Source organism: Mustelus asterias, chromosome 14, assembly GCF_964213995.1.
Source record: "Mustelus asterias chromosome 14, sMusAst1.hap1.1, whole genome shotgun sequence".
In the NCBI taxonomy this organism is placed as follows: Eukaryota; Metazoa; Chordata; class Chondrichthyes; order Carcharhiniformes; family Triakidae; genus Mustelus; species Mustelus asterias.
In genome coordinates this window covers 85,635,170-85,657,858 of record NC_135814.1, presented here as the reverse complement: position 1 = coordinate 85,657,858, position 22,689 = coordinate 85,635,170, and the positions used below count along the sequence as shown (strand labels likewise).

Here is a 22,689-nt window from a genome sequence, read left to right as displayed (position 1 = left end):
AGGGAGAATGTGCAGACTCCACACAGACAGTGACCCAAGCCAGGAATCAAACCTGGGTCACTGGCGCTGTGAGGCAGCAGTGCTAACCATTGTGCCACCGTGCCGCTGATCAGGTAGGTGGATTTGGGATCCCATAAGTCTGATGAAGATCATTGCATTATGCCCATTTAGGCCTGCTCCATCTGCTGTTTTATTAGCACATTATTAAATTCACCTTGGAAAATTGAAGTTTGTGTTAAGCACAATAAAGAGTGTAATTGACAAAAACGTGATGAGGATCAAAATAACCATTCCGTTGACAGTGGTGGGTGCAGGTGGCATGGTGGCACAGTGGTTAGCACTGCTGCCTCACAGCTCCAGGGACCCAGGTTCAATTCCAGCCTGGGGTCACTGTCTGTGTGGTCTTCGCACATTCTCCCTGTGTCTGCGTGGATTTCATCCGGGTATCTATTTTCCTCCCATACTCCAAAGATGTGTGGGTTAGGTTGATTGGCCATGCTAAATTGCCCCTTAGTGTCAGGGAGACTAGTACGGTAAATATGGGGATAGGGCCTGGGTGGGATTATGGTCGATGCAGACTCGATGGGCCGAATGGCCTTAGAAACATAGAAACCCTACAGTGCAGAAGGAGGCCATTCGGCCCATCGAGTCTGCACCGACCACAATCCCACCCAGGCCCTACCCCCACATATTTTACCCGCTAATCCCTCTAACCTACGCATCCCAGGACTCTAAGGGACATTTTTTAACCTGGCCAATCAACCTAACCCTTCTGCACTGTAGGGATTATAAGATGGATGGAATGATTCATATATGTGTTAATCCTGTATGTCTCCAGCTGAATTTTAGGATGGAATTGAATAATAAAAAAGCTGGTTTGTGATCTGCTGAGTAGTTTTGTTATTGATTGCAGCTGTGGATTGTTGTGATAGGCTTTAATTGGGATGTAATCAATACTAATTTAGTTTTAAAAAATCCACATCCATCTGGGCCACTTAGAGAAGAATGTAATGGACTCAAATTACATGCATTGTGGATACAGTGTGTGCATGTAATAGCTCGCTGCCAAAAGTCAATCATTAATGAAGATTTTTGATGCACAAAAAGAAACCTGATGAGACCATTAGAAGAGAGGAGAAATTGCTCATGTCAGAGGCCATTTATGGCTCCAATGAGATTCAATAAAATCCTAGTTACTGTATACTGCAAATCATCTCTGTATGTGTGTATATGCATCAAATATATTTTTTATTTTTCCCTCGCCAGTTTCCTCCTTTCTCTCCTTATGGTGTTGTCTCTTAGCTGGGAACTCTTTGGTGCCTTTTCTTTGTCCTGAGGATGTAGCTGACCCTGGCAAGACTAAATGAATTGTTGTGCCGAGTTGCTCAGTGATGGTGACTGCCTTCTTGAACCACTACCTGGTGAAGGTGCCCCACAATCTCCATAGTATCCATTGCAATTGGATTGATGGACATGTGAACGGGAGGTGGGAGGGATAGAAACTGTGAATGAGTAATGGGTCTAAATAAGGATTAGGAATCGGCGCAGGCGTGGTGGGCTGAAGGGCCTGTTCCTGTGCTGCATCGTGCTTTGTTCTTCTTTTTCCTTTGTAATTTGGAAGCAAAGACTTACCTCCCATTAACAAATGTTACTTTTTGTACACAATCTAGACGAGTCTTATTTGATTTGATTTGATTTATTATTGTCACATGTATTGGGATACAGTGAAAAGTATTGTTTCTTGCACGCTAAGCAGACAAAGCATACCATTCATAGAGTACATAGGAGAGAAGGAAATGCGATTGTGCAGAATGTAGTGTTACAGTCATAGCTAGGGTGTAGAGAAAGATCAACTTAATATAAGGTGGGTCCATTTAAAAGTCTGATGGCAGCAGGGAAGAAGCTGTTCTTGAGTCGGTTGGTACGTGAACTCAGACTTGTGTATCTTTTTCCCGATGGAAGAGAGGATGTCTGGGGTGCGTGGGGTCCTTAATTATGCTGGCTGCTTTGCCGAGAAACGCTATTTGGGAATTTAATGTTCCTGTTGAAAAATGTTTTAAACTGCTTTAATCTGGTTCGAAAATATGACATCTTTACTCATAACCCATTGGAACATGAGAGGTCACACGACTTCACCTGACGAAGGAGCAGCGCTCCAAAAGCTTGTGATTTCAAATAAACCTATTGGACTATAACCTGTGTGACCTCTCATCTTGTCCTCCCCAACACTGGCATCTCCACATCATGGCCATTGGAATATGTAATAGGTTTTCAGAAACAGATGAAATATAGCTAGCATGATCAAAATACGATTGCTATTTGATACACTGGTTCCTAAGGAGCTCAGTGGAACAGGAATAAACTTTTCTATAATTTATAATAGAGCCATTGGGGAAAAGGCCCTGAGTATTTACAAAGTTACTGCTCCAAATCAGGATCAATACACAGTTTTAATGATAGTTATTTGAAACAATTGGGAATAGGTATTGTTATACTCATCCCTTTCAAGAGTGTCTCCATTGAGAGATATTTAATCATCATAGAATCCCTACAGTTCAGAAGGAGGCCATTCGACCCATCGAGTCTCTACCGACCACAATCCCACCCAGGCCCTATTCCCGTAATCCTTATTTACCCTGCTAATCCGCCTGACACTAAGGGGCAATTTAACGTGGCCAATCAACCTAACCCACACATCTTTGGACTGTGGGAGGAAACCGGAGCACCCGGAGGAAACCCACGCAGACACGAGGAGAAAGTGCAAACTCCACACGGACAGTCACACGAGGCTGGAATTGAACCTGGGTCCCTGGGGCTGTGAGGCAGCAGTGCTAACCACTGTGCCACCGTGCCGCCCCTGTTCTAAGCCAGTTTTATAAGGCTTGAACTGAAAACATATGTTAATAAATGAATAACTATTTTTAGAATTTTAATAAAGTTTGCAGATCTTTCAACTTAACTTGGTATTATGATGAATTATGACATTAGCTTTTAGTTTGTTGTCCTGTCATAAGATGCATTTGGTTTAGGATGTGTTGAATTGCAGGAAGATGTTTGGTCCTCCTTCTATGTTGAAATCAAGACTCATCTACTCAGTTCTTTTTCAGGATTTTAAAAAAGAGGCAAACTTATCTTCCTGGAATATTTCCACTCTTCAAATATTTTCAGACTTTTAAAACTTCATCTCAACAATGCCCAACCAATACTCACTTCTTTGTCTTGCTATCCCCTTCTGGGTTGTTTGCTTTGTAGGTGGTGTCCTACAGTATGGAACCTGGGCCTCATCTTGACTTCACAACAGAAAAACAATATGTACGTTAGACTTGAAAATTTATCCATGATTGAGCTGAGTTGCTTGTTTGCATATCTGCTAAGAACAATACTAAAACCCTGCTTCAAGATCCCGTTTAAAGGACATTTTTGAACGTTTGTGCATTAAAAAAATGTGTGGAATACACTTGAAGATTCAATTGTGGCATTGTTCATGATCAGAAGTTCTTTATAAAATAAAGAACAAAGAAAAGTACAGCACAGGAACAGGCTCTTCGGTCCCCCAAGTCTTCGCCGATCATGATGCCTGCCTAAACTAAAACTGTATGCACTTACGGAGCCCGTATCCTTCCATTCCCATCCTATTCATGTATTTGTCTAGTTGCCCCTTAAATGCCGCTATCGTACCTGCTCCCACCACCTCCCCGGGCAGTGCGTTCCAGACATTCACCACCCTCTGTGTAAAAACGTTGTCTCGCACATCTCCTCTAAACTTTTCCCCAAGCACCTTAAACTTATATCCCCTATTACTTGACTTCTCTACCCTAGGAAAGAGCATCTGACTATCCACTGTCCATGCTACACATGATCTTGTAGACCTCCATCAGGTCACGCCTCAACCTCCGTCGTTTCAGTGAGAACAAACAGAGTTTATCTAACATCTCCTCATAGCTAATACCCTCCAGACCAGGCAACATCCTGGTAAACCTCTTCTGTACCCTCTCTAAAGCAGCCACATCCTTCTGGTAGTGTGGCGACCAAGATTGTACACAATATTCTAAATGAGGCTTAACTAAGGTTCATTTGTACAGCTGCAGCATCACCTGCCAATTTTTATACTCAGTGCCTCGACCAATGAAGGCAAGCATGCCGTATGCCTTCTTGACTACCTTATCCATCTGCATTGCCACTTTCAGTGATCTGTGGACATGTACGCCCAGATCCCTCTGCCTGTCAATACTCCTAAGGGTTCTACCATTTACTGTATAATTCCTACATGCATTGGACCTTCCAAAATGCATTATCTCACACTTGTCCGGATTAAACTCCATCTGCCATTTCTCTGCCCAAGTCTCCAACCGGTCTATATCTTACTGTAACCTCTGACAATCCTCTTCACTATCCGCAGCTCCACCAATTTTTGTGTCATCTGTGAACTTACTATTCAGACCAGCTACATCTCCCTCCAAATCATTTATATATACCACGAACAACAAAGATCCCAGAACTGATCCCTGTGGAACACCGCTAGTCACAGCCTTCCATTGAAAAGCACCCCTCCACTGCTACCCTCTGTCTTCTATGGCCAAGCCAGTTCTGTATCCATCCTGCCAACTCTCCTCTGATCACCTGTGACTTCACATTTCGCACCAGTCTTCCATGAGGTACCTTGTCAAAGGCTTTACTGAATTCCATGCATACAACATCCACTGCCTTTCCCTCATCTATCATCTTTGTCACTTCCTTGAAAAACTCGATCAAGTTGGTGAGGCACGACCTCCCCTTCATAAAACCATGCTATCTATCAGTAATAAGTCCATTTGTTTCCAAATGTGAGTAAATCCTGTCCCTGAGAATCTTTTCCAATAATTTCTCTACTACTGATGTAAGGCTCACCGGCCTATAATTTCTTGGATTATCCCTGCTGCCCTTCTTAAACAATGGAACAACATTGGCTATCCTCCAGTCCTCCAGAACGTCACCTGTAGCCAATGAGGATACAAAAATTTCTGTCAGGTCCCCAGCAATTTCCGCCCTTGCCTCCATCAGTATTCTAGGGTAGATCCCATCAGGTCCTGGGGGCTTATCTATTTTAATGCTTTTTAAGATGCCCCAACACCACCTCCTTTTTGACATCGACGTGACCCAGAATATCTACACACCCTACCGTAGGCTCCTCATTCATCAAGTCCCTCTGTTTGGTGAATACTGAGACAAAGTATTCATTTAGTATCTTGCCCATTTCCTTTGGTTCCATGCATAGATTCCCTCCACTATCCTTGAGTGGACCAACCCTTTCCCTGGCTACCCTCTTGCTCTTTATGTATAAAACGCCTTAGGATTTTCCTTAATCCTGTTTGCCAAATGGACTATTAAATTTACAAACAAATGAAACAAAGCATTGGGAGATTTTTAGTTCAGGTGCAAATTGTGTGGCTGTGGCATACGCCCATGGCCAGAGCCATGAGGCCTGTATTGTTTTCAGGTTTGAGCCTCAATTAAATTTTCTGAGCAAACTGCAAGCATTCTGCTCTCCAGTTTTGGACTTTATAAAGTCGCCTGACTTCAACACAGAACTGGTGGGTAGAACCAGTTGAATGAGGGGGTCATAGAATTATAGAATCCCTACAGTGCAGAATGAATCCATTTAGCCCATCAAGTCTGCACCGACCACAATCCCACCTAGGCCCTATCCCCGTAACCCTACATATTTACCCCGCTAATCCCCCTGACCTACGTATCCCAGGACACTAAGCAGCAATTTAGCATGGCCAATGCACCTAACCCACACATCTTTGCAGTGTGGGAGGAAACTGGAGCACTCGAAGGAAACCCAGCAGACAAGGAGAGAATGTGCAAACTCCACACAGATAATGATCCAAGTTGGGAATTGAACCCAGATCCCTGGAGTTGTGAGGCAGCAGTGCTAACCACTGTGCCACCATGCCACCCGGTTAGGGTGTTCGGGATAAAGGAACGACAGCAGGCTGGAAGATTTTTGAGAAGCCAAGAGGAGCAAGATTGCTCCTTCAGGCCCCATCAAAATTTTATTCTTTCAAAAACAGAGGATCTTATCTTTTCAGAGGAGCTTCCCTTTAAGTCCCTTTAAGAAACATTGGTTCGGCCACTGAACAAGTTGAAATATGGAATCAGAATGTACTGCCCTCTGCCAGTTGCCAGGTGAGAGATTGGCAACTAGCAGTTGAGAATTTCACCCCCTGCCTCTTTCACTATCAATCTCAGAGCTTGCACTATAGCAAAAACATTTTTGTTGGGTATAATTACTTTTGCATAATATGAGAAAAATGGTTTTGCTCCAAAGTCACAGGACCTGACCTAACTCCAGCATATATGAAAGCCAATTGTGTGATTTCATCAGAGAGCTTTCAAGAGCAGAGGAGACTAAGCGGGGGAGGGGACATGATTGAGATGTATAAAATTATAAGATGTGGAGATGCCGGCGTTGGACTGGGGTAAACACAGTAAGAAGTCACACAACACCAGGTTAAAGTCCAACAGGTTTATTTGGTAGCAAAAGCCACTGGCTTTCGGAGCGCTGCTCCTTCGTCAGGTAAGTGGGAGTTCTGTTCACAAGTTCTGTTTGTGAACAGAACTCCCACGTACCTGACGAAGGGGCAGCGCTCCGAAAGCTAGTGGCTTTTGCTACCAAATGAACCCGTTGGACTTTAACCTGGTGTTGTGAGACTTCTTACTAAAATTATAAGAAGCATAGATAGAGTAGACAAGAGGAAACTTTTCCCCCTGGTGGAGGGATCAAGATTAGGGGTGTAGATTTATGGTAAGGGGCAGGAGGTTTAGAGGTAATGTGAGGAAAAACTTTTACACCCAAAAGGTGGTGGGAGTCTGGAACTCGGCCTGAAAGGGTGGTGGAGGCAGAGACCCTCATAACATTTAAGAAGTATTTAGATGTGCACTTGCAATGCCAAGTGCTGGAAAATGGGATTCGAATAGTTAGGTAATTTGTATTTGACAGGCGTAGACACGATGGACTGAAGGGCCTTTTTCTGTGCTGTGTACCTCTATGGCTCAAATGGATAACCACAGCAAGGTATATTCAGTAGTCAAGGCCATAGCTGGAAAGGAGTATGGAAGTCCAGGAATAGGTATCAAGGACGAAGGGCCTGTTTCCATGCTGTAAACCTCTATGGCTCTATGACTCTGACAACAGTCCCACCTAGGTCTTATCCCCCGTTACGCTACATATTTACCCCGCTAATCCCCCTCACCTATGCATTCCGGGACACTAAGAGGGAATTTAGCATGGTTAATGCACCTAACCCGCAAATCTTTGGAGTGTGGGAGGAAGCCGGAGCACCTGGAGGAAACCCACGCAGACACGGGGAGAATATACAAGCTCCACATAGACAGTGACCCAAGCCGGGAATTGAACCCAGGTCCCTGGAGTTGTGAGGAGACTTGTTATAGAAGGACAAGATCAGGCTGAGATGGAAAAACTGTTGCAGAACACAAGAAAAAATGGAAAAGATACACAATTAAATTGAAAGTTAAAGGAGGGACTGAAAGATGAGATTTGAAAGGTATAAAGAATATTAAAAGTGTAAAGGCAGAAGGATAAGCAGAAGCAGAAGTAGGAGGTGAAACAATCGTAGATGCAATGAAAGAACGTATTGATAAGATATGGTCAACAGATGAATGGCCTTGCAAATGGATCGTATAGTGAGAGAAAGATAGTCAAATATGGACATTGGAAATGAAGACCTGACAGCTTTGTCCTGGCAACATGTGAAGTAGAAATGGAGGGTCAAAACAGAAGAGGAAGAAATGTCAGATGGATGGATGACATTGAGATGTGGACCGAGGGAAGCTTGAAGAAAACCAGAAAAGCAAAGCAATGCCATTGGCCATGGTGAAGACAAACATTAGCCCCCTGAAGGACACTGCCTCTTATATTTGGGCTTAGACATTGGCTGGAATTTTCCAGCCCCACCGCAGCAGGTTTTCCTGCGGTGGAGGCAGCTCACCATTGGCCACTGGTGGGATCTTCTGATCCCATCGAAGTCAATGGCAACTTATGTGACTCAACTGTCCTGTCACCGGGGAACCTGCAATGGGGGTCAACTTTGGCAAGACCGGATGATCCCGCCAGTAGGAAGGACTGGAAAGTCCTGCCCACTGTGTGGAGCTTAGTTCAAGTTTGCTGTGAATCTAGATTTAAAAGTCCTAACCTGCTTTTGTAGCCACAGTGTTTTTGTAGTTTGCCCAGTTAAGTTTCTGGTGGCTGGTCAGATCTCCTGGATTCTTTATCGATGTAATAGTTTTAAAATATTGAATGAGAATGGACGCTAACACTCTGCCGCTGCTTTCTGCTTCTAGACCTTATTAAGTCACCTGTTAGACTTTTTATGGCTGTTCCTAGACCTTGCTCTTCATTATATGGCGCCAAACCTCACTTAACCTTCATTAAAGCAATTACTATACTGTACAACTGAAAGGTTTGCTACGATTGTTAAAGGAAAATCCTGATTGCCATTGATATTTCCATTGATTTTTTAAAAAAGAATTCTTCCTTGGGTGTGGGCATCACTGGCAAAACCAGCATTTATTGATCACCTCGAATTGTTCTTGAGAAAACGGTGTTGAGTTATCTTCTTGAACGCACAGTCCATGTGGTGTAGGTATACTACTACAGGTAGGCTCTGCGGTGGAAGTGAAGCGGAGAGGCAGAGACACTCGGAGGGGAGAAGCGGTGTGAAGCCTGGCCCAGCCCACCCACAGACACCAATACCATGAAATCTACAGCACCTCTGCTGCACTCCTCTTACTCCATCAGACACATCCTCCTGCTGCTGATATTCACTCCATCTGACGAAGGAGCAGGGCTCCGAAAGCTAATGGCATTTGCTACCAAATAAACCTGTTGGACTTTAACCTGGTGTTGTTAAAACTCTTACTGTGTAGATATATCCACAGTGCTGTTCCAGGATTTTGACCCAGCAATGATGAAAGAGCAGAGATATGAAGAAGTTTGCAAAGAAGCCTTGTTGAGTTACTGCAATGCATCTTGTTGATGGTACAAACTGCAACCACGGTATGCCAGTTTTGGAGGGAATGAATGCCTGTGGTGGTGGAATGGATACCAATCAAGCAGGATGCTTTGTTTTGAATGCTGTGTCGATGTTCTGGGAGTTGGGCTCATCCAGGCAAGTGCATTTGGCTTCTGATTTGTGCCATGTAGATTATGTACTGGTTTTGTGGATTCAGGAAGTGAGTTATTTGTCACAGAATACTTGGCCCCTGATACCCTCGTGCAGCCTCAGTATTTATGTGGGTTGTCCAGTTAAGTTGATGGCAATGCTCTTGCATGTCATGGGAAGATGGTTAGATTTGTTCTTGTTGGAGATGGTCGTTGTCTGATACTTGTGAGACACGAATGTTACTTGTCACCTATCAGCCCAAGCCTGATCATTATCCCGGTCTTGTTGCATGTCTACTAACAGTAACAAGCACCAGGTCTGGCAGCTGTCGCCCCAGTCACGGGAGCTTGGCAGATATTAACATGGCTCCTCACACTGCATGGATTCTGCAGTGCTGCCTACAATGGCCACCTGTCTTGTCACATTCATGAGGGTGCTTCTCCACCGTCTGTCTGAACTGCAGCCATTCCTGGAAGCCACTGCACCAGACGTCCAGGTGCATTCAGGTCTATGCATCAAGGGTTCCCAATGGGGCCCCCCCTCACGGTCACCCTCATGTTCCCCGTGCCCACCGTGGCAAGGATGTGGTAATGGCCAGCAGCCCATTGAGGTGACACATGACACTGGGGATGGTGTCGGGTTGCCAGCATCTAGTCTCATAGGGACAGTGGTTGATGGGATGGAGTGAAGGGTCGGGATGGATAACCTTATGGGCTCTCTCTCTCTTTTCACCCACTGCCCAGGGCAAATATGGATTTCACATTGGAGCCAGCAGAGCCGGCAGTTATCCTCTTGGCTGCTGTGGCGGAGGAGGCAGACGGCTGCCCGTGATGAGGCCAATTCAGGCTAGAGGCTGCACTAGGGGGACAGGGGGCCATTGTTTGGGGCCAGGATGCGGCTGCCCATTGGACTGAGGGGGGTGTCAGGTGACGGTGGAAGTAGCGACACAGACTTTACAGGACCCATCTATCCTTTAATGATAGGATGCCATGTGTCGCTGCAGACTCTGGCTCAGTCAAGAGACAGTGCCAGGTCCTCGTGGGGTAGGAGGACACCTGCTCCCGGTGGCAGTGGAAGTCACAGTGGCCTTCAAATTCTACGCCACTGGATCCATCTAGACTCCCAGTGGTGACCTCTGCGGCATCTCCTAGTCCTCTGCACACAAGTGCATCCGTGAGGTGATGGATGCCCTGTATGCCTGGGCCGGATACTACATCCACTTTTACATGGCCCGGACTCCACAGGATGCCCGAGCTGCAGGCTTTGCCGCCATCGTCGGGGTGCCCATAGTGCAGGTTTCTGTCGACGGAATTTATGTCGCCCTTAGGGCCTTGTGGAATCAGGGGATGCCCTTAATCAATCGGAAGGAGTTCTATTCCCCAAATGTCCAGGGCTTCACAAGTGCCTTCACAAAATTCAACATTTTCTCTTACTTAATGCTCAGCACCAGGATTGGACCAAATATCTGGGACTGTTTTTCAAAGAACCTTTTGCTGTCATTCACATTAGACTTGACGTTATCCTGGCCAGGCTTCCAGTCAGCGGGGTAAACTTCTCCATGTTTGTCAGTGAATTAGAATCATAGAATCCATAGAATCCCTACAGTGCAGAAGGAGGCCATTCGGCCCATCGAGTGTGCACCAACCACAATCCCACCTGGTCCTATCCCCATAACCCTATGCACTTACCCCAGCTAGTCCCCCTGACACTAAGGGGCAGTTTAGCACAGCCAATGCACCTAACCCGCACATCTTTCAGACTGTGGGAGGAAACCGGAGCTCCCGGAGGAAACCCACGCACACACGGAGAATGTGCAAACTCCACATAGACAGTGTCCCAAGCCGGGAAATGAACCCGGGTTCCTGGCGCTGTGAAGCAGCAGTGCTAACCACTGTGCCACCGTGCCGCCCAGGCTTGCACCAGCCTTAGAATCTCATTCTCTGAACAGCTAGAAGGTCATTGATTGTAATCTGCCGCAGATTTCCTTTATCATCAATAATAAAGAGTCCTCTAAGCAAGTCTTTCATCCTCTTTCAGAATACCATAGTCTTTGGCAATCTACTGTTTCAGTGGGATATCCATAGGACCAATACCACCCTTCTTATGAGGAGTCTTGGTCCAGGCCAAGCAGCTGAAGTGAGAAACTATGGAGGCACCAATTACTCCACAGTTGACTTTTTGAAACTCAGCAGCTCGGGCACTGAATGTTATCATCACCGTTGGGCAGACAAAGGTGAAATCCAGGGGGTAGAAGAAATACATGACATACTTTCTTTGGTATGATAATGATCCCAAGAATGAAGGGTTTGTCATATGAGGAGTGGTTGAGGAGGCTGGGTCTATACTCAGTGGATGGAAGGATGAGGGGGGTATCTAATTGAAACTTACAGAATACTGAGAGGCCTAGATAGAATGGACGTGGAGAGGATGTTCCCACTAGTGGAGGAGATTAAAACTTGAGGGTACAGCCTCAGAGTGAAGGGACGCTCCTTTAAAACAGAGGTGGAGGAATTTCTTCAGCCAGAGAGTGGTGAATCTGTGGAACTCATTGCCACAGAGGGCTGTGGAGGCCAGGTCATTGAGTGTCTTTAAGACAGAGATAGATAGGTCCTTGATTAACAAGGGGATCAAAGGTTACGGGAAGAAGGGAGGAGAATGGGGATGAGAATCATAGCAGCCATGATTGAATGATGGAACAGACTTGATGGGCCGAATGACCTAATTCTGTTTCTTATGGTAACTGGGCAGACTCAGGTCCTGGAATTCTCCAACTGACATCAAATTGGTTGAGTTGTCCCTCAGTTAATTTGCTTTATTTATTCTCGTTATACTCAAAAGAAATTAAAAAGGAACTGATTAAAACTGTGATTGATGGAGTGAGAAGGTACATATTTCTAATGTATATCTCTAAAGAAATACTTATAAAAGTATGTAAAGGTTGGATCCAGTCCTGTCCTTCACCACCTGATTTCCTGGAGTATGACATGCCATGTCCCTGACTGACCTACTGTGGGAACACCGTCACCATGAGGATGCAACAATTTGAAAGGAGGCTCAAGGCAAGTTGGACTGAGTAATAAATACAGCCTGAGAACGAATGTATTTCAGTAGCTGTTGTGAGCAGATGAGATCAGAAGGGTCTTTTCCAACTTGTCCTCATCGACTTCCAATGAGAAAAGAAGCTTCCATATATTGGGATTGTAGGCAATAGATGGAGAGCAACTATTCTCCTTTGCATTTTATTCATTCACTACCTACCCACTCATTCACTCATTTTCTGAAACATTGGCAGACACTGCAGTATTACAAGCATGGCACGGAATATATTATTTTTAATTGTTTTATAGGATGTGGGCGTCACTGGCTCGGCCAGCATTTATTGCCCATCCCTAATTGCCCTTGAGAAGATGGTGGTGAGCTGCCTTCTTGATCCGCTGTAATCGATGTGGTCTAGGTACACCCACAGTGCTGTTAGGGAGGGAGTTCTGGGAATTTGACCCAGCGACAGAGAAGGAACAGCAATCTATTTCCAAGTCAAGATGGTGAGTGGCTTGGAGGGGAACTTCCAGATAGTGGTGTTCCCAATTATCTGCTGCCCTGTCCTTCAAGATAGTAGCGGTCATGGATTTGGAAGCTGTTGTCAGAGGAGTCTTGGTGAGTTGCTGCAGTGCATCTTGTAGATGGTACACACTGATGCTACTGCACGTTGATGGTGGAGGGAGTGGATGTTTGTGGATGGGGTGCCAATCAAGTGGGCTACTTTGTCCTGGATGGTGTCTTGCTTCTTGAGTGTTGCTGGAGCTGCACTCATCCAGGCAAGTGGGGAGTATTCCATCACACTCCTGACTTGTGCCTTGTAGACGATGGACATGCGTTGGGGAGTCAGGAGGTAAGTTATTTGCCACTGGATTCCTAGCCTCTGACCTGCTCTTGTAGCCACAGTATTTACATGGCTAGTCCAGTTCAATTTCTGGTCAATGGTAACTCCCAGGATAGGGGATTCAACAATGGTAATGCCATTGAATGTCAAGGAGGTGGTGATTAAATTCTCTCTTGTTAGAGATGGTCATTGCTTGACACTTGTGTGGTGAGAATGTTACTTACCACTTGTCAGCCAAGCCTGGATGCTGTCTAGGTCTTGCTGCATTGGACATGAACTGCTTCTGTATCTGAAGCGTCATGAATGGTGCTGAACATTGTGCGATCATCATCAAAAATCCCCACTCTTGACCTAACGATGAAAGGAAACTCATTGATGAAGCAGCTAAATATGGTTGGATCTAGAACGCTACTCATAAGAACTCTTGCAGTGATGTCCTGCAACTGAAATGATTGATATCCAATAACCACAACCGTCATATTTTGTGTTAGGTATGACTCCAACCAGTGGAGGGGTTTCCCTCTGACACCCATTGACCCCAGTTTTGCTAAGACTCCTTGATGCCACACAAGGTCAAATGCTGCATTGATGTCAAGGGCAATGACTCTCACCTTACTTCTTGTGTTCAGCTCTTCTGTCCATGTTTTAACCAAACTGTAATGAGGTCAGGAGCTGAGTGACCCTGGCGAAATCCAAACTGGGCATCACAGAGCAGCTTATTGCTGAGTAAGTGCCGCTTGATAGTGCTGTTAATGACCCCTTCCATCACTTTTCAGTTGATTGAGAGTAGACTAATGGGGCAGTAATTAGCCGGGTTGAATTTGTCCTTTTTGTGTACAGGACATATCTGAGCAATTTTCTGGATTGCTGGGTAGTTGCCAGTATTGTAGCTGTACTGGAACAGCTTAACTAGGGGTGTGGAGCACAAGCCTTCAGTACTATTGCCGGGATGATGTCAGGGCCCATAGCCTTTTCAATATCCAGTGCCTTCAGCTGTTTCTTGATATCATGTGTAGTGAATTGAATTGGCTGAAGTCTGATATCTGTGATACTGGGGACCTCGGGAGGAGGGCAAGATGGATTATCTATTGGCACTTCTGGCTGAAAATGGTTGCAAATGCTTCAATTTTGTCTGATGTGCCAGGCTGCTCCACCTTTGAGGATGGGGATATTTGTGAAGGCTGCTCCTGTGGTTAGTTGTTTAATCAGCCACCATCTTCATAACCAGGCGTGGCAGGACGGTAAAGCTTTGATCTGATCTGTTGGTTGTGTGATCACTTTAGTTTGAATATTGCATGCTGCTCCTGCTGTTTAGCATGCATGTAATTATGTGTTTTAACTTCATCTGGTTGACACTCCATTTTTAGGTTGCCTGGTGCTGCTCCTGACATGCTCTCGTGCGCTCTTCATGGTGCCAGGGTTGACTCCAGCTTGATAGTAATGGTAGGATGGGGTTATGCCACGCCATGTGGTTACAGATTGTGGTTGAATATAATTCTGCTGCTGATGGCCCAAACGTCTCCAGTTTTTAACTCTTAGATCTGTTCTGAATCTATCCCATTTAGCATGGTGTTAGCGCACCACAGCACATTGAAGGGTATCCTCAGTGTAAGAGGTCAGTCTCTACAAGGACTGTCTGGTGGTGTCTCTGATCAGTATTTTCATGGACAGTTCCATCTGTGACAAGTCACCATTGGGGAGGGGGAGGTTAATTAGTGTTTTCCTTTTTGTTAGTTCTCTCACCACCAGCTGCAGACTCCGTCTGGTAGAGATGTCCTTCAGGACTCAGCCATCTTGGTCAGTCGTGGTGCTACTGAGCCATTCTTGGTAATGATCTTTGAAGTCACCCACTTAGAGTTCATTCTGTGCTCTTGCTACCCTCAAATCGCCTTCTAAGTTGTGTTCATCATGGGCAAGTACTAACTCATCAGCTGAGGGAAGGCAGTAGGTGATAATCAGTGACAGGTTTTCGTGCCCATTTTGACATGATGCCATGGAGCCTGGACTCAATATTGAGGCAGGGCGTATTTGTCATTTCTGGTGCCTAGGTTGAAGGTGGTCCAATTTTATTCTTCAACTTTTCTGTAATGGTTTGATTCAACTGATGACCATGAAACCATTGTCAATTGTCAGAAAATCTCATCTAGTGTTAGTGCCCCACAACACATGGGGAGATAGTGGCATAGTGGTAATGCCGCTAGACTAATATTCCAGAGACACAGGCTGGGGACACAGGTTCAAATCCCAGCATGGCAGCTAGTGTAATTCAAATTCAATTAATTTTGGGTGGCATGGTGGTTAGCACTATTGCCTCACAGCTCAGGTGGCTGGGTTCAATTCCCGGCTTGGGTCACTGTCTGTGTGGAGTTTGCACATTCTCCTCGTGTCTGCTTGGGTTTCCTCTGGGTGCTCCGGTTTCCTCCCACAGTCCAAAGATGTGCGGGTTAGGTGCATTGGCCATGCTACATTGGCCCTTACTGTTCCGGGGATGCGTACGGTAGAGGGATTAGCGGGGTAATTATGTGGGGTTACGGGGATAAGGTCTTGGTGGGACTGATGTCGGTGCAGACTCGATGGGCCGAATGACTTTTTTCTGCACTGTCGGGTTTCTATGATTCTATGATTCACTTATGTCCTTTAGGGAAGGAAATCTGCCATCCTTACCTGGTCTGCCCTACATGTGACTCCAGAGTCACAGCAATGTGGTTGACTCTCAACTGTTCTCAGACAACTAGGGATGGGCAATAAATGCTGGCCCAGTCAGCAATGTCCATGTCCCACAAATGAATTTTTAAAAAAACTGATTGGCTTGCTAGGCCATTTCAGAGAGCAATTCAGAGTCAATGCATTGCTGTTGGTCTGGAGTAACATGTAGGCCAGACCGGTTAAAGACGGCAGATTTTCTTCCAAAACGGGCATTGATAAACCAGATGGATTTTGATGACAGTCTAGTAGTTCCATGGTCCAGTGGATACATAGTGCATTTCGAGAGGGAGCGTTAGGTGAATCTCAGAAGAAAGGAGGAGCAAGTGGTGTTGGCATTTGAACAGATTAAGGAGTTGTGTCTAAGGGCAATGACTAATCTTTATCACCAAGAAGCTCTGCTTAAATGATGTCCAGCGTATCCAGAGATTTTTGGATAGTGGGACAAATAAAGCCTCGACCACATTGCTATTTATAAAGCAGCACAAGTAGGAGCTTTAGCATCTAATTGTCCTGTCAGTTAAGGGAAAATATGCAGGATCTATCCAATCATTCAACATGGGTGGCATGGTGGCACAGTGGTTAGCACACTGCTGCCTCACAGCGCCAGGGACTCAGGTTCAATTCTCACCTCGGGTCACTGTCTGTGTGGAGATTGGACATTCTCCCCGTGTCTGCGTGGGTTTCCTCTGGGGGCTCCAGTTTCCTCCTGTAGTCCAAAGATGTGCAGGTTAGGTTGATTGGTCATGCTAAATTGCCTCTTAGTGCCAGGGCGATTAGCAGGGTAAATTTGTGGGATTATAGGGATAGGCCTGGGTGGGATTGTTGTCAGTGCAGGTTCGATGGGCCAAATGGCCACTTTCTGCATTGTAGAGATTCTATGATTCTGTGATCTATCAATTCACAGCTTCTCAGCCTCCTTCAGCCAGGCTTCCAGACAATCTTCCAGAAATAGTCTGCTTTTACATTATAACAAGATAAAAAAAGTCTTAATATTTTATAAAATCATTTTCTAACATTGAGATAATTTCAATGCGGCATCTGTTTTTCTTGGAAGAGAGTGATTACCATGACAGAAGAAAATTGATAAAATAAACATGCAATCTCATTTTTAGTCAATAATCTTGACATCTATATATGTGCAACAGCTTCCAGCACAATTAATTTGTTAAGCATATCTACAGGCATCAGTGCCATCATGCATTACTTCCAACAAGTCCCAGTGTGTGGGGTGAAGCCAGTGATTTCCCGCACAAATCACAGCCATACTGCAAGTGAGCACAGTATGAAGTCTCACAACACCAGGTCAAAGTCCAACAGGTTTATTTGGAATCACGAGCTTTCGGAGCACAGCTCCTTTATCAGGTGAGCACTCCGAAAGCTCGTGATTCCAAATAATCTTGTTGGACTTTAACCTTCTGCTGTGAGACTTCTTACTGTGCCCACCCCAGTCCAATGCCGGCGTCTCCACATCATACTGCAAGCGAGGAAGAGGCAACAAATAAGCATTTCCTCTAATGGTTGTCAATTAGCTGTTAAAGCCTTGACCACATTACAGTTTATAAAGCAGCACGAGTAGGAACTTTAGCATCTAATTGTCCTCTTAGTTAAGGGAAAATGTGCAAGATCTATCCAATCATCCAACATCTTATCAATTCACAGCTTTTCAGTGACTCAACAAAATTGTATATTCCTGTTACATTTTATGCGAAATGTGAATGCAGCATTTAAGCAAGTAATGATTAAATTAGTTATTATTTTAGCTTTTCATTGGCATTATATCAGTCATTATACTTGGGGATATAAACACTGCACACATCAAGTGATTCAGATCGTGCAAAGTGACAAGGAGTTATTGATTGTTGCTATCACACCATAAATTAACTTTTATTAAAAATCAGATCCCCACTTTGGAGTGAGCAAAGCAGTTTGTTGAATATCTTAGCTGAGGCAAGCTACTGTGAAGGAAAGTCTGAAAATTCTGAAGAAGTCAAGTACATGCCAAAAATGGAAACTGCCGCTGTTTTAAATGCACTTGCCTCTCAGTTTTGCTCATTTTAAATCAGTCGGTAATTTTGCTTCTGTCCCAGCTTTCTTCTTTTCTCTCCCCTCTTCATGGAAATCATAAAAACCCTACAGTGCAGAAGGAGGCCATTCCGCCTATCGAGTCTGCACCGACAACAATCCCACCTAGGCCTTATCCTTGTAACCCCACATTTTACCCTGCTAATCCCTCTAACCTACACATCCTGGGACACTAGCATGGCCAATCCACCTAACCCGCATATCTTTGGAATGTGGAAGGAAACTGGAGAATCGGAGGAAAGGTTGGTGAGCCTTACATCAGTGGTAGGGAAATTATTGGAGAGGATTCTTCGAGACAGGATTTATTCCCACTTGGAAATAAGTGGACGTATTAGTGAGAGGCAACACGGTTTTGTGAAGGGGAGGTCGTGTCTCACGAACTTGATCGAGTTTTTCGAGGAAGTGACGAAGATGATTGATGAGGGAAGGGCAGTGGATGTTGTCTACATGGATTTCAGTAAGGCCTTTGACAAGGTCCCTCATGGCAGACTGGTGCCGAAGGTGAAGTCACATGGGATCAGAGGTGAGCTGGCAAGGTGAATGCAAAACTGGCTCGGTCAAAGAAGACAGAGGGTAGCAATGGAAGGGTGCGTTTCTGAATGGAGGGCTGTGACATTATTCATGTAAATAGAGTTTGGGTCTTTATATGCCCTGTTTGTGAACAGAATTCCCACTCACCTGAAGAAGGGGCTTAAGGCTCCGAAAGCTTGTGTGGCTTTTGCTACCAAATAAACCTGTTGGACTTTAACCTGGTGTTGTTAAACTTCTTACTGTGTTTACCCCAGTCCAACGCCGGCATCTCCACATCATGACAAGTGGTGTTCCTCAGGGATCAGTGCTGGGACCTTTGCTGTTTGTAATATATATAAATGATTTGGAGGAAAATGTAACTGGATTGATTTATAAGTTTGCGGACGACACAAAGGTTGGTGGATTTGCGGATAGCGATGAACATAGAACATAGAACATAGAACATTACAGCGCAGAACAGGCCCTTCGGCCCACGATGTTGCACCGACCAGTTAAAAAAAAACTGTGACCCTCCAACCTAAACCAATTTCTTTTCGTCCATGAACCTATCTACGGATCTCTTAAACGCCCCCAAACTAGGCGCATTTACTACTGATGCTGGCAGGGCATTCCAATCCCTCACCACCCTCTGGGTAAAGAACCTACCCCTGACATCGGTTCTATAACTACCCCCCCTCAATTTAAAGCCATGCCCCCTCGTGCTGGATTTCTCCATCAGAGGAAAAAGGCTATCACTATCCACCCTATCTAAACCTCTAATCATCTTATATGTTTCAATAAGATCCCCTCTTAGCCGCCGCCTTTCCAGCGAAAACAATCCCAAATCCCTCAGCCTCTCCTCATAGGATCTCCCCTCCATACCAGGCAACATCCTGGTAAACCTCCTCTGCACCCTCTCCAAAGCCTCCACATCCTTCCTGTAATGTGGGGACCAGAACTGCACACAGTACTCCAAGTGCGGCCGCACCAGAGTTGTGTACAGTTGCAACATAACGCTACGACTCCTAAATTCAATCCCCCTACCAATAAACGCCAAGACACCATATGCCTTCTTAACAACCTTATCTACTTGATTCCCAACTTTCAGGGATCTATGCACACATACACCTAGATCCCTCTGCTCCTCCACACTATTCAAAGTCCTCCCGTTAGCCCTATACTCAACACATCTGTTATTCCTACCAAAGTGAATTACCTCACACTTCTCCGCATTAAACTCCATCCGCCACCTCTCGGCCCAACTTTGCAACCTGTCTAAGTCTTCCTGCAAACTACGACACCCTTCCTCACTGTCTACCACACCACCGACTTTGGTGTCATCAGCAAATTTGCTAATCCACCCAACTATACCCTCATCCAGATCATTAATAAATATTACAAACAGCAGTGGCCCCAAAACAGATCCCTGAGGTACACCACTTGTAACCGCACTCCATGATGAATATTTACTATCAACCACCACCCTCTGTTTCCTATCCGCTAGCCAATTCCTGATCCAATTTCCTAGATCACCCCCAATCCCATACATCTGCATTTTCTGCAGAAGCCTACCATGGTGAACCTTATCAAACGCCTTACTAAAATCCATATATACCACGTCCACTGCCTTGCCCCCATCCACCTCCTTGGTCACTTTCTCAAAAAACTCAATAAGGTTAGTAAGGCACGACCTACCTGCCACAAAACCATGCTGACTATCACCTATCAATTCATTACTCTCCAAATAACTATGAATCCTATCCCTTATAATTTTTTCCAACATCTTGCCGACAACAGAAGTGAGACTCACCGGTCTATAATTCCCGGGGAAGTCTCTGTTCCCCTTCTTAAACAATGGGACAACATTCGCTAACCTCCAATCTTCTGGTACTATACCAGAGGCCAACGACGACCTGAAGATCAGAGCCAGAGGCTCTGCAATCACTTCTCTTGCCTCCCAGAGAATCCTTGGATAAATCCCATCCGGACCAGGGGATTTATCTATTTTCAGACCCTCCAGAATATCCTGCACATCCTCCTTATCAACTGTAATACTGTCTATTCTACTCCCTTGCAACCCAGTGTCCTCCTCAGCTATATTCATGTCCCCTTGCGTGAACACCGAAGAGAAATATTGGTTCAATGCTTCACCAATCTCCTCCGGTTCCACACATAACTTCCCTCTGCCATCTATAACTGGCCCTAAACTTGCCCTAACCAACCTTCTGTTCTTGACATACCTATAGAACGCCTTAGGATTCTCTTTAACCCTATCCGCCAAAGTCTTCTCATGTCCCCTTTTAGCCCTTCTAAGCTCGCTCTTCAACTCCCTCTTAGCCAATCTAAAGTTTTCTAGTGCACTACCCGAGTGCTCACGTCTCATCCGAACATAAGCCTCCTTTTTCTTTTTAACCAACAAAGAAACTTTTTTGGTGCACCACGGTTCCCTAGCCCTACCAATTCCTCCTTGCCTGACAGGGACATACCTATCACAGACTCGCAGTAGCTGCTCCTTGAAAAAACTCCACATGTCGGACGTTCCCAGTCCCTGTAATCTCCTAGTCCAACCTATGTTTCCTAATTCTCTCCTAATAGCCTCATAATTACCCTTCCCCCAGCTAAAACCACTGGCCCGAGGTTCATGCCTATCCCTTTCCATGAGGACCATCAGAGGATACAGCAGGATATAGATCAGTTGGAGACTTGGGCGGAGAGATGGCAGATGGAGTTTAATCCGGACAAATGTGAGGTAATGCATTTTGGAAGGTCTAATACAGATAGGAAAACTACAGTAAATGGCAGAACCCTATGGAGTATTGATAGGCAGAGGGATCTGGGTGTACAGGTACACAGGTCACTGAAAGTGGCAATGCAGGTGGAGAAGGTAGTCAAGAAGGCATACAGCATGCTTGCCTTCATCAGCCGGGGTATTGAGTTTAAAAATTGGCAAGTCATGTTGACGCTTTATAGAACCTTAATGAGGCCGCACTTGAATATAGTGTTCAATTCTGGTCGCCACAATACCAGAAGGATGTGGAGGCTTTGGAGAGGGTACAGAAAGGATTTACCAGGATGTTGCCTGGTATGGAGGGCATTAGCTATGAGGAGAGGTTGGAGAAACTTGGTTTGTTCTCACTTGAGCGACGGAAGTTGAGGGGAGACCTGATAGAAGTCTACAAGATTATGAGAGGCATGGACAGAGTGGATAGTCAAAAGCTTTTTCCCAGGGTGGAAGAGTCAATTACTAGGGGGCATAGGTTTAAGGTGCGAGGGGCAAGTTTTAAAAGAGGTGTACAAGGCAGATTTTTTATACAGAGAGTGGTGGGTGCCTGGAACTCGTTGCCAGGGGAGGTAGTGGAAGTGGATACGGTAGTGACTTTTAAGGGGCATCTTGACAAGTTCATGAATGAGATGGGAATAGAGGGATATGGTCCCCGGAAGCGTAGAGGGTTTTAGTTAAATCAGGCAGCATGGTCGGTGCTGGCTTGGAGGGATGAAGGGCCTGTTCCTGTGCTGTAATTTTCTTTGTTCTTTGTTCTTTGAAACCACGCAGACATGGGGAGAACGTGCAAACTCCACACAGACAGTGACCCAAGCCGGGAATCAAACCCAGGTCCCTGGAGCTGTGAGGCAACAGTGCTAACCACTGTGCCATCATGCCGCGCTCTTCTCTGAAGGAACAGACTCAAGATGGGCACGGTGGCCAGTAACTAGGGGTGGGTTTGGGTTGGGTGATGTGGCTTGCAGGTGGGAAATTCATAGAATCATAGAATCCCTACGGTGCGAAAGAGGCCATTCAGCCCATCAAACCTGCACTGACAACAATTCCACCCAGGCCCTATCCCTGTAACCCCATGTATTTGCCCTGCTAATCTCCCTGACACCAAAGGGCAATTCAGCATGGCCAATCCACCCAACCTGCACATTTTTGGAGTATGAGAGGAAACCCACGCAAACACAGGGAGAATGTGCACACTCCACACAGTCGCCCGAGGCTGGAATTGAACCCGGGTCCCTGGCTCTGTGAGGCAGCAGTGCTAACCACTGTGCCGCCCATGGTCACATTCTATTCATATCAGGCAGTTTAACATAAAGAGAACACTGTACAAGATCAGGGCTGGAATTTAGTGCAGGCAATCCTACCAATGGACCCAGAAATGGGGGCAACCTCAGTTTAGCAGTCAGTGGAACTACTGGCCGCATCTTTTCAGTGGTAGCTAATTAAGTACGGCCACCCACTTCCAAGAGCCACTGGTCACTTGGAGGGCCATTTATGATCATCTATTTCAGAGGCCTGTCCAAGGACCAAAGGGTTCTCCCCCACAGCTCACTGAGAGGTCACCA

General features: G+C 45.5%; 1 protein-coding gene across 1 annotated transcript in view; it reads left to right on the top strand.

The window, feature by feature from the left end:
- Positions 1–22,689, top strand: part of LOC144503414 (nmrA-like family domain-containing protein 1) — a gene marked incomplete at its 5' end in the record, with an annotated part of 119,909 nt that overhangs the window by 36,210 nt on the left and 61,010 nt on the right. The window lies entirely within an intron of this gene.